Source organism: Spinacia oleracea, chromosome 5 (assembly GCF_020520425.1).
Source record: "Spinacia oleracea cultivar Varoflay chromosome 5, BTI_SOV_V1, whole genome shotgun sequence".
Lineage (NCBI taxonomy): Eukaryota > Viridiplantae > Streptophyta > Magnoliopsida > Caryophyllales > Amaranthaceae > Spinacia > Spinacia oleracea.
The window spans coordinates 2,911,162-2,927,173 of NC_079491.1; the positions used below are offsets into that span (position 1 = coordinate 2,911,162).

Below are 16,012 nucleotides of genomic sequence, written 5' to 3' on the forward strand. Positions count from 1 at the left end.
AAGGACTTTACAAAGTTCAACATTGAACAACTTGCTGGTTCCTTGATGACACATGAATTGCACCTTGGAGCTGCTGTTCCTGAGAGCTCTAGAAACCGAGGACTTGCTCTAAAAGCTGAGGAACTCGACGAATCTGAACCAGATGAAGAAGAGGCTGCCATGCTGGTTAGAAGAATGAGAAAGCTCTACAGGAACTTCAAACCAGGAAATCAGAAAGGAAGGAACCTTGCTAAGAAAATCTCTAGTTCCAAAACTGAGCAAGGTTGCTTGAAATGTGGAGAAACTGATCATCAAATTCGTGAATGCCCTCTGTGGGAGAACGACAAAACCAGAGGAAAAGGGAAGGAACAGGTCAAGGATCGCTTTAACAAGTCTACCTTCAACAGGCCAAACTTCAAGAAAGCCATGATAGCTGCATGGGGCGAAGCAACAGACTCAGAAGACGATGAGGAATTACCAAATGAAGAAACCGCAAATCTCTGCCTTATGGCTAGAACAGAAGGAACTGATCAAGTTCCATCAGAAGAAGTAAGTTCCTCCACTCTTCAGTGCCTTTCAAAGTCAAAACTAATTGAACTGTTGCTAGAAACTCTAGATGATTACAAAAAGCTAAGTATGTTAAAAGCACAAAGTGATAGAGCCTTGGAACTCAGTAAAGACCATATAAATTATCTGAACAATATTAGATCTGATGTTCAAGGCAGGTTCTTTGAATTACTAGATAGAAATACCTCTATTAATGAGTCATTCGAGAAAATTAGAAATGAAAACATCCTTCTACAAGTACAACTCAGTCAATATAAGATGTTTAATCTAAGTTTAGATCCTACAAAATCCTTGGAGATCAACATGGGAGTTTTTAACATCGACTTAGAAAATTTAAACAAAGATCTGATCACCACAAAGGAACAGAAAGAGAAACTAGAGAGGGAACTAGCCATGGCCAGGGCACAGAGACAACCACCTAAAGTTCCTCCCAAATGGATTGAGAATGCTCAATCTAAGAGAACAGAAGGATTGGGCTTTAATCATAAAACTAGTCATAAGAAAAAGTATGTGGATCTTCCTAGTGTGAAAGTCTGTTTCTCATGTGGAAGTGGAAGTCATGTAAGTACTGAGTGTTCCAAGATGAAGGAACAGGATCAAAGAAACATAAATTATGTAAAGCAAAAATGGGTTAAGAAGTCAGAAGTTGTAGTTGAAAAGGAACTCGAGGAAACCCGAGTTCCTGTAACTAACCTTTGATCTCTTTACAGATTCTAGTGAAGGGGAACAGCTCGTGGTATCTCGACAGCGGGTGTTCCAAACACATGACAGGAGAGAAATCTAAATTCCTCTCACTAGAAGCCTACAATGGAGGAACTGTGACCTTTGGAGACAACATGAAAGGAGAAATTGTTGGAATTGGAAAAGTTGGAAGGTCAAGTTCCTATGCCATTGAAAATGTATTTTTAGTCGAGGGTTTAATGCACAGTCTACTAAGCATTTCTCAATTTTGTGACAAAGGAAACTCTGTAAGTTTTACTTCTGAAAATTGTCAAATCATCAATAATAACACTGGGAAGGTTATTTTGGAAGGAACTCGTAAAGGGAACACATATTCTGTGGATCTCAATACAGTTCCCAGGAACAATTTAACATGCCTCAGTGCCTTTGAAGAAGATTCCCTACTATGGCACAAGAGGTTTGGACATGCTAGTTTCTCCCTGCTTGACAAACTAAGATCAAAGGAACTGGTTCGAGGACTCCCCTCAATCAAGTTCCTAACTGATAAAGTGTGTGATGCATGTGCAAAAGGCAAGCATGTCCGAAGTTCCTTTAAGTCTAAGAAATTGGTAAGTACCACAAAACCATTGGAACTCATCCATATGGACTTATGTGGCCCAATGAGAATTCAAAGTAGAAGTGGGAAAAAATATGTATTAGTTATTGTTGATGATTACTCTCGCTTTACTTGGGTCATATTTCTAACAAGCAAGGATGAAACGTTTGATGAGTTTTTTTGCATTTTCAAAGAAAATTCAGAAAACCACAGGTCATCAACTGATCCATATAAGATCAGATCATGGAACAGAATTTGAAAATTACAAATTCGATGAATACTGCAAGGAACAAGGTATGGACCACAATTTCTCAGCTCCCAGAACTCCACAACAAAATGGAGTTGTTGAGAGGAAAAATAGAACCTTAGAGGACATGGCAAGAACCATGTTAATAGCCAGTTCCCTGCCTAGGAACTTCTGGGCTGAAGCAGTCAATACAGCTTGTTATATTATAAATAGAGTTATGATTCGAGCAATCCTAAACAAAACCCCCTATGAGCTACTAAAAGGTATAAAACCCAACATCTCTTACTTTAGAGCCTTTGGTAGCAAATGTTTTGTCCACAACAATGGAAAAAGGAACTTGGGGAAGTTTGATGAAAGAAGCGATGAGGCAGTGTTCCTAGGATATGCCTTAAATAGCAAAGCTTACAGAGTTTATAACAAAAGGTCTATGTGTGTTGAGGAAAGTGTACATATAATATTTGATGAATCTAACAAAACTGTTATAGTACAGGAACAAGAACATTTCGAGATTGGTTTATCTCGTGCTGCAGAAAATGATGAGGAGTTCCAACCAAGCAAACACACAGCCAGAGGAACTGCTCAACAAAATCAAGAAGTTCCCGTACTAGTGGAACACGAAGAAATCCAAGAAGATCCAGAAACAACACCAGAACCAGAGGAACTCCACAATGACCGACAGGGAACTCAGGTCATAGAAGGAACTGACGAAAATGCCACAACACCAGTAGCTCAGTTTCAACCTAAACCTTGGAAGCATCAAAAGTCTCACCCAATGGAACTCATTATGAGTGACATCAGAAAAGGAACTCAGACAAGGTCACAACTAAGGAACTTTTGTGCATTCCACGCGTTCCTCTCCATATTTGAGCCAAGAAATCACAGTGAGGCTCTGGAGGATGCTGACTGGATCATAGCCATGCAAGAAGAATTAAATGAATTCAAAAGAAACAAGGTGTGGCACTTGGAACCCAAACCAAAGCACCAGAAAGTGATAGGGCTGAAATGGGTGTTCCGGAACAAGAAAGATGAACATGCAACAATCATAAGGAACAAGGCAAGGTTAGTGGTCAAAGGTTATAACGAACAGGAAGGTATTGACTTTGAAGAAACATTTGCACCTGTTGCTAGATTAGAAGCCATTAGAATCTTAATTGCTTTTGCTGCCTTCATGGGTTTTAAACTTTATCAAATGGATGTTAAATGTGCTTTCTTAAACGGTTTCTTAGAGGAAGATGTTTATGTGGAACAACCCCCTGGATTTGAAAATCCCGAATTTCCAAATCACATTTACAAACTAGATAAGGCTCTCTATGGACTAAAACAAGCCCCTAGATCTTGGTACGAGAGATTATCAAAGTTCCTCCTTCAAAATGATTTTAAAAGAGGTAGAATAGACAAAACTTTATTTTTAAAATCTAGAGGAACTGACTTGTTAGTAGTTCAAATTTATGTTGATGATATATTGTTTGGAGCAACTAATGCGAATTTGTGCAAGGATTTTGCAAACTTGATGAGCAGTGAATTTGAAATGAGCATGATGGGGGAACTCAACTTCTTCCTTGGTTTACAAATCAAGCAAACTGAGGAGGGAATCATGATACACCAACAAAAGTATGTGAAGGAACTCCTAAAGAAATATGAGCTAGAATCAGCCAAAGTAAACCACACTCCCATGGGAACAGCTACCAGATTAGACTCTGATCCAAATGGGAAAAGTGTGAATCAAACGAAATACAGAGGTATGATTGGATCACTATTATATTTAACAGCCAGTAGACCTGACATTTCTTTTAGTGTAGGACTATGTGCAAGATTTCAATCCAATCCAAAGGAGTCCCATCTAACTGCTCAGAAATACTCAAAATATATGAAGATAGATTTGTCAGCAATCGATCTCAGTTTTTTTTTATCAAGAGTTGTTACTCGCATAGAAGCTAGGCCCAACCTCTGAATATAAATAACCCCCATGATTATTTCTTTTACATCATTGAAGACGAAGCCAGACAACACAACGAAGAAGGAGCTCACGCTTTCCAAGTTAAATCTCGACGGAGCAACTATAAATATACCTCCATAATCTGTCAATTTTTAATCACCACCAACTATATTTTGTATATTGAAGCCCGTGGAAGGAGCTGTCCGTTCGTGCCAGACGCATAGCTGCTTGAGTCTGTATTTGATTCCGAAAGGAGATCTGCGTCCGTTTGTTTGAACGTTCTTCCATGGGTCTGATTGGAGCTTGTCGAGTACCGGTCCTGCTCGCTGAGGTTTGAGCTTTCCATCGCTGTCGTCGAAGAGTTGTCCGTTTTGAGGAGCGTCGCTGCTTACTGTCCATGAAGGCGTTTCCCGTGGGTCCGATAAGAGCTTGTAAAAGACATCGTCCTGCTTCTTCCGAGACTTTGCTTCTTACCGGTATGTGTTTTGATTATTCATCTTTCAGCAATCTTGAAATCTCTGTTTGAAAACCTTGCTTATTCTCTCTGTTTTATGCTACTGAACCTTAATTTTCTTTACAAAATCACAAATCACAAATGGTAATTGATGAATGATGATGGGTGATGGATGATGAGTTGATGACAATGGTGGGCCCCAACATTGTTTTTTTCTCTTTCTTTCTTTCCTTCTTTTTCACGTGAATCCCTCTTTTCTTTTCTTTTTTCTTTTTTTTTTCTTTCGAAATAACCAATGAATGTGATAATGGATGATGTCGAGGGCTATATACCTTTTTTTTTTTCTTCACATGACTTTGCTGCTTCTTTTCTCTCTCTTTTTTTTGGGAGTATGTGAGTGAATAAGTTGATGAATTCTCTTTTTTTCTTTTTTTTCTTGTTTAAAAACAGAGATAAATATCATAATGATGATTGTTACTCCGTATATTTGATGCAGAGTCAGTTAAACCCTCACCTTGGATGAGACCCTTTTCTTGATAAGTTGACGCCATGGAGGAAGATCAAACTACGTGCCGAGAGGTCATTTAATACAGGAGAACTTGATCCGATGTCATAGTTAAAGGAGTCACCAAACCGTGCATTTGACGCCATGAAGGAGTTCTAGTTTTGTCCATGACAGTCACCGTCCCGCGGAGAACGCGCGCCAGGGGAACCCGAATTAATGAATGCAACACTTGAAGGGGTCTTCGTGAAGGATTTTCCAGTCTCTAGACCTTAACACCATCAACCATGGAGCAGATGAAATTGTTCCATCTTCTAGACACCGACGGAGGAGACAAGCTATCTCGGTGCATCGTGGTCTTGACTAACACTTATTTTTAGTTTGTTATGTTTCTCTTGTAGGTTTGTATTGTGATCTTCGTAGTAGATGATCGAACGAGTCTTCTGTGCGCCGACAACCCACCCTGGGTACAATTTGGTGCCCGAACAGTGACTCCAACAAATTGTCAAAACTTGATGTCATGCTAGACACGATGCGGCGAAGCTACAATGAAGCCAACGTGTGACCAATTTTTGTAGCCCTCCTACACAAGAACTTGAAGGTCCCAACACTGAGTTATGGTAACATTAAATTCTTTCATAGTGCTTCCACAAGATCGTCAAGGTTTGAATACCTTATTCCATGATGCTGGAGAGTGGAGACGAAGAGTTATGTCCTTTACATGTTGTCCATGAGAAGTACCAACCATCTAGCCATGGGGAAGATGAAGAGTACGTTGTACCTTGACATTTGATTTGGTGCCTGTAGAGAAATTTTGATAGCACATGGAGCTTCAAACCTTTATCCAATCTCCGTTTGAACAATTTGGTGAATCCTTGGTACTTGACGGCTTTCTCCAGGTCGACAAGAAAATTCGGCGAAGTTTTGGTGCTTGGAAGCTTTCTCCATCCTTTGAGTTATATTTTACAAATTTCTGGCGCTTGGAAGCTTTCTCCAGATTTCAAAGACCTTCGATGAGATGTTGCTGCTTTTGAGCTTTCTTCAGACTTCATGTCTAACATTTGGTGGATTCCTCGTGCTTGGTGTTTTTCTCCAAGAAATTTGATGACTTCTTTCTCTTTTTTTAAAATTCTGGTGCTTGGAAGCTTTCTCCAGATCTTAATGTAGTTGAAACCCTGGAGCTTTTGAGCTTGGAAGCTTGGAGTTATATTTTACAAATTTCTGGCGCTTGGAAGCTTTCTCCAGATTTCAAAGACCTTCGATGAGATGTTGCTGCTTTTGAGCTTTCTTCAGACTTCATGTCTAACATTTGGTGGATTCCTCGTGCTTGGTGTTTTTCTCCAAGAAATTTGATGACTTCTTTCTCTTTTTTTAAAATTCTGGTGCTTGGAAGCTTTCTCCAGATCTTAATGTAGTTGAAACCCTGGAGCTTGACAGCTTTCTCCAGATTGCTGGTTCGAGGTGTTTGGTGCTTCTGAGCTTTCTCCAAACTTTGAATAAATGGCGGCAAACTTTCATGGTCATCATTTTACAAATTTTTTTTTTAAGACAGTAACAAATTTTGATTTTTTTTTTTCATGCCCCCAATGTTGTACTTCATTTTTCAAAACATTTGGTGTTTTTCAAAACATACATACTCCTTTAATGATTTCCATTTTTTTGATGTGGCTGCACTTGAATTTGTTGAGTATCCAAGATGCCTACGTACCAATAAAGTGATTATTTTTTACACTTTTTTGGATCAAGCCATACGTAGTTCCAAGTTTTTTTTGGTTTGTTTTGTTTTTTGTTATGTAGTTTAGGCTCTTGCTAAGGAGCTTTGAGGACGATCTTTTTCACCTTTGCCCCTAGGATCATTGTTGAAACTTCTTGCATACGTGTGGCCCCAAATCGTCAAAGTCTCAACAAATGTCTGACTAATCGGACTTTTCTTCACGATTGGCTAACGAATTCTCCATTTCATGAGCTTGAGTTTCCAAATCCTGGAATTTTTTGGGCTTCATTCCTTGCAAAATATAAACCAAGTCCCAATGCATGCCTTGGATGCACATGTCAATTGCATAAGTTTCGTGCAAATGATCCTTGCATTGAATATTTAATGTCCGCCAGCGATCGATGTACTCCACGACCGGTTCATCATCCAACTGGTTTGTTTGTGTCACCTCCATCATGCTGACAATACGACGAGTGCTTATGAAGCGATTCAAGAACAATTCTTCCATCTGGTCCCAGCTATCAATCGATCCAGATTCTAATTCGTCTGCATACCAATCAAAGGCGACTTCTTTTAGCGATCGAACAAACTGCTTCACGAGCAAGTCTCCTTCGGTCCCTGCATTGTTACCTGTTTCAATAAAATGTGCAACATGTTGTTTCAGATTGCCTTTTCCATCAAACTGCATGAATTTTGGAGGTTGATAAGCATTAGGCATCTCCAAGGCGTCAATCCTTTTTGTGTAAGGTTTGACGTAACGACCACTTTTGTCAACATCTACGTCAAGTTGGTGTTTGATAGTTTTGGCTATCATATCTTGAATTTTTTCAAAGTTGAACGAATCACCACGGTGCTTTCTGCTCCTTCTTGGCTTGGACTTTAAAGTCGATTTAGATTCGTCGCTTTTGCCTTCACTTTCGGTTTCACCATTTTCATATGATTCACCAATTGGACATTTTTCAAGCTTCTTCATCAAATTGGCAATTTGTTCGTCTTGACGTTTGATTTGGGCTTCCTTTTCTTCACCGTCCTTAACAAGTTTTTCAAGGACTTCCTTCATGTTCGCCAATTCTTCATCAATGTTCTTTTCTTCAATCGCCAAGACATTTACAACGACGACGTTTATTGCTCCATTCGTTGGCTCATGTGACTGGCCGTGGACTACTCTGTTGATGGACTCCTTTGACGGACCTAGGACCGCTCCATTGATTGGCTCATTTGACGGATCTTGGACCGCATCTTTGGTTTCTTCCTGTGACGGACCTTGGATTGATGTTGGAGGGAAGAAATTGTTGCTTTTGTAGCCACCGTCAAGGTTTGTTAGCGACGACAAAGTTGCATCAAAATGAATGGATCTCTTCTTAGCCACCGTGATTGAATATTCTTTTCTCACCGTCATGATTTTTGGCTCGGAAGTGCTTCAATATTTTGATTTTAGAGAAAGAGATGAGAGGTAGAAATCGTCCCACCGAGCGTGCCAAATTTGTAAACACAAATTTTAGAGTCTACAAAAATAAGAGAATCAAAATAATGTGACAAAATATAATTTTATTGATTTTTTCTGTATTTGGGTACAATTTCTAATATTTTCTCCTCTGATTCGATCTCCACGTTGAATTTGACTTGGCTGAAAGAATGACTTGATTTGTACTTGAATGAGGGCCTTCGAGCTTGATCTCGTTCAAGAATGTTGATGTAAAATAGAACGACACGTCAATTTTGTATGTTTGTTGTTCTTCTTCCACCGGGATGATTTGATGTCGTCCACGAACCAATTTGATCTTCTCGAATAAGGGCCTCCGGGCTTGATCTTCTTCAAGGTTGATCTTCTAGAATGGAACTTCACGTCGATTTGAATGTTTGATATTCTTCTTCTAGGGAGAGAGTTATGACTTGACTGGCAGGGAGCGATTTGAGAGTTTTAGGTTTTGCCGTCTGTTTCTCCTCTCCTTCCAAATGAAGTAAAGAGCACTATTTATAGGATGGAAAGAACTTTAGGGTTTTGATGTAAACTGGGCCTTTTGTTTGGACTTAGTAGTCATGACCCGTTTATAATCGTTTAACTTATTTTGTTAGGTTTAACCATTTAAAATATCCGGGTTTGATTAAAGTAACTAAAATGGGCCAAAACAATTTATGCAACCAAATTAATTAATTTTATTGACCGCCAAATAATTATTTAGTCAATACTTTGACTTTTGACTCTAATAATATCCGACGTGGCACATTTACAAATTTTCCGTGACAACACTTACCATCAGGGTTTTTCAGGGTTATCGTACATTTGTTGCATGGGTTAGATTCATGTGACAAATGTACTTTCAGACAATCCAATACAATTGGTTGTACTCCAATATAAGTATTATCAGTATTATCACCGTACAATATAAGTACTATATATCAGTATTATCACCGTACAATTGGTTGTACTCTTGCAAGTTATGTACGACCAAAACTATTTTTAGGCACATGTGGAGAAAGTCTTAGATAATAATCAGTAGCGTCCACTAGGACACAATAATCACACAGGAGTAGTTTAGTAATCACAAGTTTACGTGGTTGCATTTTCATTTTTCCATTTGGTACCAAACGATATAGTTTGGTACTCACAAGTTAACGTGGTTGCATTTCATTTTTTTCATTACCAAACAATATAGTTTGGTACTCACAAGTCAACGTGGTTGTATTTTCATTTGGCACTAAACAACATAGTTTGGTACCAAATGACAAAATACAACTGTCAAACTATGTGATATTATCCTAGTGGACGCTACTGATTATTGTCTTACACGAGCTCGCATATGTGTTAAAAGATTAAAGCATGTGGTGATGTGGGAAAAGAAATATATCTTTGGTTGTAGCGTGCTTGTAGTACATCCGATTGTGTACCAATAATAATATACCATGCTTATGGTACAACCAGTTGTACATAGAAAATACACCTTATCATCACAACACACCTTTTACCAATGAGATATTGACCCTGTTGTGTACAAGGTATTGGGTTTGAATCTATCTTCCCTCGTTTGTAATTGCTCTTACCCTTGTAACCCATTCACAGAAGAACCAAAAAAAACGTACACCAACTTTTTATATCCGTAAGGCAATATATAGGTCACAAATAACTCAAAAAATTCATTGGGGAAAAAATCATATTTAGTATTCTAAAAATCATCAAAATAGTACTCCTCGGCTAAACGCGTAATTGTATGATAAATGGAGCTAATTTTATGTTTAACGACATAATAATTATTCCATTCGTTCCAAAATTATAGTCTTGTTTAACTAAAAATATGGATTTTTAAAAAGTGAAATATAATGTATGATAATGTGGAAAAGTGTGTGGAAAAGTGAATATAGTGTATGGGAAAGTGTAAAAAGTGAAATATAGTGTATGGGAAAGTAGAAAAGTGGAATACAGTGTATGGGAAGGTGGAATATAGTGTATGAAAAAGTGTAAAAAGTGAAATATAGTGTAAGAGAAAATAGAAAAGTGAAATACATTGTTTGGGAAGGTGGAAAATGTAACGTCCAAATAAGAAAACATGACTATAATTTTAGAACGCCCGAAATAGAAAATATGACTATAATTTTGAGATGGAGGGAGTATCAAAATTTTGTATGTGGGGAAAAAGTTATACTCCCTCCGTATTTTATTAGGATTCTCATGTTGACCGGCACACGTATCAAGGAAGGAAAGTTGAATCTAATAAAAATAATAAATCAAGTAGGGGAGTAGAAAAAAGAATATGAGAAAAGTATTATAATTAAAATAGAGAGGGAGTTTATTGTAATGGTGGTCCCTAGAAGAAACTAGATATATTAAATAATTCACAAATTCTTATTTACAATGGGTGCACAATAAATATTGTACACCGGAGTAAAAGTTGACTCAAAATGCTTAAAAGTTACATTTATATATGTAAAAGTTATCTGTTTTTTAATGATAAATTTTTTCATTTGAATAAAAAATCTTTCTTTAAAATCACTAATAATGTATAAATTAATCGTTTAACCTTTTAAAATGTTTATCTAACTTTCACTACTACAAAAAAGGGCATAGAGTACTGTTGAAATACACCTTATAGGACGCCTTAGAGGCGTTCTCCAACTCAGCGCGCTATAAAGTTTATAAAACGGGTAAAAGAAGCGTTATATATACCTAGTTATAAAGTACGATGATAAGAGATAAGCGTCCTCTATTCCCTTCCTAAAATCAGAAAATGGAGAAGGAATATAGAACGCTTAACGTACATAACCGTCTCCTATACTTTATTATAAAGCGCGCCTTCCGTACATAACCGTCCTCTATTCTTTCTGTTAAATATTGAGATACAGAACATCTTCCGTACATAGGCGTACTATATACTTCATGTTTAATATTAAGATAGAAAGTCGTTTCCTTACACAACCATTCTATATTCTACCCCTTTTTTTAATATTATTTAAAAATAGCAGCACACGCATCCCTAAAATAGGATACAATTCTAGTATGTAAACCAAATCTAAAAAGATATAATAAAAATGATATCCACACGATCTGTCCAAAAATCCTTTCATTAAATAACGAAATAATATTGTTTATTCAATAACAATCCTATTAATCATTGATAAAATATAAATGATCCAAGGTACATCAAAAAAAAAATCCAATATCACTACAAAAAAAAACAGATTCTGCAGCAAGAACAGATTATGTAGCAACAACAGCTTCTGCAGCAACAGAAACCAGACTTGGTTCATCTGCAGGACTGAACTGAGGTAACCATCTCCTTGAGCTAGCTTAAGTCACAATAGATCATCGTCATCATGATCTTCCTCTTCATCATTATTTGGTCGGTGATATTCGCTAACGTATGAGATCCACCTCTCCCTTAGCTCGTCAATCGTAGTTTGAGAATACGTGGGAGCTTTGATAAAATACTACAAGACAAGTTAAAATGTAAGAGTAAGAAATGAACATGATAGCAAGCAGAAATAGTATTTAACAAAGAACATGCAGCAAGCAACAAAACCAGTAAGTGATGAGTATATACAAGCAGGAAAGTACATATACAACCAGGACAGTTCATATACAAGCAGGTCAGAACCAGTAAGTGATGACTAATATTTGCAATTAGATGTGCTAAGTCACGCTTAAAATTTCTCAACTCAAGCAAAGTAAGTGCGAGCAGGAAGTAATGAGTATATACAAGAAGAAAAGTTTTACCGCAGGTTTATTGATGCAGGTGTGAAGATTCATCTGCAGGTGGCTGATTCTGCCTATAATTTTCTCGGTATTTCTTTCATTGAACTTGTAATTAAACCTTCCTCTATCTGCTACAAAGGCCATAGGCTCAGTATGAGATGCATTCAAATTAAATTCAATGCGTCTAACTTTCCTACGACACTTATGACTCCATGAGATACACATTTCCCTAATATGCCAGTTACTGTCAAATTGACCCCAAGATAGATAAATTGAGTATCTGTAACTTTTACCAGGTCCAAAAGCTCTAGCACAAACAGTATGCATCCGAATCACACTGTTCATTTTCCTCTCAACTCAATTTTTAGAGGTCTAGAGTCTTCACACCTTTGTACCTGAGTAGAGAGTCACGCTGTGTACATATCAAGAAAGAGTAACCGGAATGGAAGCAAATCTTTGCTATTACTCGACAATATAAGCAAATAATTGCAGCACGGTACAGGGATAAAATTTCAGTACCATCAAATTCACATTCTCACTATAGTTAGAGCAATGAAAATGTTTATCAATAAGCCTACAAAATCTTGGATTGATCTGTTACAACGCAATCCCATAGCATACTAAAGATTAAAGCAACAGAAATTCTAACGTTTGTCAAACAATTAGCGGAGACCTTTAAATATTCAAGCAAACCCAAGAGAATTACCTCCAAGTGGGTCAGCATGTCAACTACAACACCCAAGTCGTATGTAAATGCCTTAGTAATCATCATTACCATGTACTCTGACTTATGTAAATGCCAAGCAGACTCAGCAAATGCCTTAGTAAGCAGACTCAGTAAGCAGACTCATGACTTATGTCAAGCAGACTCAATAAATGCCTTAGTAATCATCATTACCATGTACTCTGTGTATATAATGTAGTCGCGTCATATCTAGCATAAGTACACCTAATGGAGAATGAATGACTTCAGTAGTAATGAAGGTTAACATGCTTAGGGACAAGGGAAGATCTAGGAAATAGGGAAAAAGTCTGAAAAGATTCACTATGATACATGTGTACTTTGATTTGCTGCAGTCTGAAAAGTTCACCCACTGCTTTTCTGCTAAGTTACTCAGGCTCATTTACTTAAGATAACCCTAGCTCTTCTATATTCAGACATGACTATGTCAGTATGTCTGTATGTTCACTTGACATTTCATTTTGGATCCAATAAATGTAGAATTTTCAGTTTATAGCAGGGAGGTGCAGACAGACAGGTTATGTAAAAATTCTCTAGAGCAAATATATATATATATATATATATATATATATATATATATATATGACAACAAGAAAGAAGCTACAAGATGATAAGTAGAAGCTGGTTTTCTTTAGCCATCTTTCCATTTTAAAGTCTTATTAAGAATATGTTTCTCCAAATAGAAATTTATACACAAATTTACATTATTTGGCCACCTTGCCATTTCAGTAATATAGTTGTACGTACCTTCCTAGCATAGCCACCATATGCCATACCACCAATTAGAGAATTGCATGAACTAGATATTTCTCAGGTCAAGATCTCATCATCCGGGTTCCCTGCAAAACGGGTTTAATAAAGGGTTAAGTATTTCAATTAAAGACAAAACTAGAGCAATAAGGACACTTAAAGGGTCAGAATATTACTCATGGTTTGAAAAAGTCTGTGTTCCTTCAACCCTTTTATTGTGTGAGCATTTGTGCCACCAGCCAATTAAAGAAATCATGTGAAAGTTAACTATTGATAGAAACAAAAGAAGATAGAAAAAAGAAAAAAAACAGCAACAGAAAATTGACCATAAATACACTTCACTGAAAGCAATTATTCTGAAAACATCTAAGAAGAGGATACATTTTATTTTTATTGCTTTTTAGTTCAACTTTGTTCTATTAATCGAAACCTAACTAACCATCATCGACTTAAGTTGCAAGGAGTAAACAAAAACTCCTTATGTAGGACTTATACCTGAAAACTGAGCTTAACTTTACAAGGAATAAACAGAGAGCTGTGCTAAGCTAGTCTTAATTGTCGTCTGTTGGGCAGGAAAAACAGCGCTCAACTCTTACCAATTACCAAACAACCAATTATGAGCCCCCTCACTACTCAAACATCAAGAGAACATCAAATATACAACTTTTTCTAAGAGTGGAGGTCAGGTAAATGCATTTTATCCATAAGGCAGAAAGGGTCTGATATTTATATTCAATGTCTGGTAAATGTTAAGGGTGTCCACCACATTTGGATTCCCGAAGGAAAGAAACTATCACCTCGACTAGTCTGATTATGTACCGTGATTAGTGTTATGAACTACATTCATCAGCAAAGCTGCAGAGGCGATGTTCCACTTCAATGGCCTCGTCTACATGTTATATGATGCAAATTTATGGATAAGGCACTCAGGGTTATATTGCCTGGCTATAGGCTCAAAGAAAGTGAGGGTAAGGTGTCCGTATTAGCATTTCACCAACAAAGGAATGCTCACATTGGGTATGATCTGAAGAACAACTTGTTCAGTTTAGCCTATTCAGGAGCTTGTCCTGACGACACTGTCGATTTTCGGCAAAGGTGAAGGCAGCATGCGCTTATTCTAACAACTACACATTGCATCTACATATAACACTCAATAGACAACAAATCAGTACTAAAAGTAGAAAATTCAAAGATAATCCAGATCCTTGAAGAATTCAATTTTTCATTATCCCCTTTCTTTCCCTAACTGCAAATTTCAATTTAATCAAACTTAAATCATATTAACTAAAAAATTCAGTTTAATTTGACTAAATTCACCAGATTTTTTTGCAATAATCCTACTAAATTAAATGTAATTCGATTTAATTATTACACCCTCCTTTATGATTCGACCTAAAACATCAATTCGACATTACAATTTCGTAATTAAGAACATTATTAGTTGCAGGATAAAGATTTAGAACAAAACTAAGAATACTAACCTCGAAATTCGGAGTGTGGAGAGGCGATGGTCACCAGAGGTTGAAAAGAAGCAGCGGAACAGTAGCGCGGTGGCGGTACATTTGTGCGGCGGTGATCTGGTGGTGGTGCGCGATTATAGTCTAGATTTTGCGGGAGATTGAATTTGGGGGTTTTGTTAGAAGGGTTTTTGTTTTGCACGATTATGGTTAAGGTTTTGTAGGAGATAGAGTAGAATGTTTAGGTTTTGGTTTTGCTATAGGTTTTTTATTCTAAGGTTTGATTAATTTAATTTAATCCCGCAGAATTATTTTTTTTTTTTTTTAATGAGAATATAGTACGCAGTTATCAAGGACTTAAAACACCGCTCTATATGTTATTGATTTAAATATTGTATATATTAAATATTTATTTTTTATTATGGTAAAAAATATGAAACGGTTAAGTGATGTAACCGTTCTGTATTCTTTCTCCCATAGAACTGTTATTAGAGAAAACCGTATTCTATTATCCTATGAAACGCTTAAAACACTTAACCGTACTCTATTTAGCGTTACATATTCTAACTTTTGTAGTAGTGTTTATAATATAAAAGTTACAGAAAAATAAGTTAAAGTTACGAAAATTTGCATAAAAGTTATCTTGGTGTACAATAAATTTATTGTACACCTTGTGCGTGCAAGACCTTTTGTAAATAATTAGGTGGGTAGAAAAGTTACTAAAAATGGAGGTGCGCCTCCTAATAAAATACAGTCGGAAATGATAAGTGTGACTCCTGAAAAATACGGAGGAAGTATATAACTGTGTAATTAGGAGGTGTTTGGCCCATAAAAAGCAAAAGGATTGAAACAACAAAAGGATAAAAGGAGTAGGAAAAGCAAAACCCTTTTAACTTAAGCTAATGTTTGGGTGATAATTGTTATCATTCCACTTATATTCCTTCTCTGATTCTCTCACCATTGCCCAACCACATATTCTCTCCCCCTCTATCTCTCTTGTAGTGTCGTTGATGTCGCCTTCCTCTGCATTATTGCCTGTCGCTTCTCTAACTGTCTTCATTCTCTTATTGTATCACCATCACTTAACTACATATCTTCTCTTATTGTCCAGCCACAAAAGGTCAATTTTGATGTTGATGTTTCCGGAGAGATATAATCTCTTAGGATATTTATGTACAATAGACTTCTAGTCGTATTAGT

The 16,012-nt window shown here is 36.9% G+C and overlaps 1 long non-coding RNA gene across 6 annotated transcripts; it reads right to left on the reverse strand.

The window, feature by feature from the left end:
* Positions 1-11,216: 11,216 nt before the first annotated feature.
* On the reverse strand, positions 11,217-15,081 carry LOC110792617 (uncharacterized). 6 transcript variants are annotated; one of them, XR_008920608.1, is made up of 6 exons: positions 14,837-15,081; positions 13,532-13,564; positions 13,353-13,444; positions 12,157-12,275; positions 11,885-11,994; positions 11,217-11,598 (listed from the first exon to the last, which is right to left on the reverse strand). It is a non-coding gene; the product is annotated as an uncharacterized lncRNA (long non-coding RNA). The 6 variants fall into 6 exon arrangements; XR_008920605.1 differs by having other exon boundaries at positions 12,157-12,258; positions 14,837-15,080; XR_008920606.1 differs by having other exon boundaries at positions 11,885-11,991; positions 14,837-15,080.
* Positions 15,082-16,012: the final 931 nt, after the last annotated feature.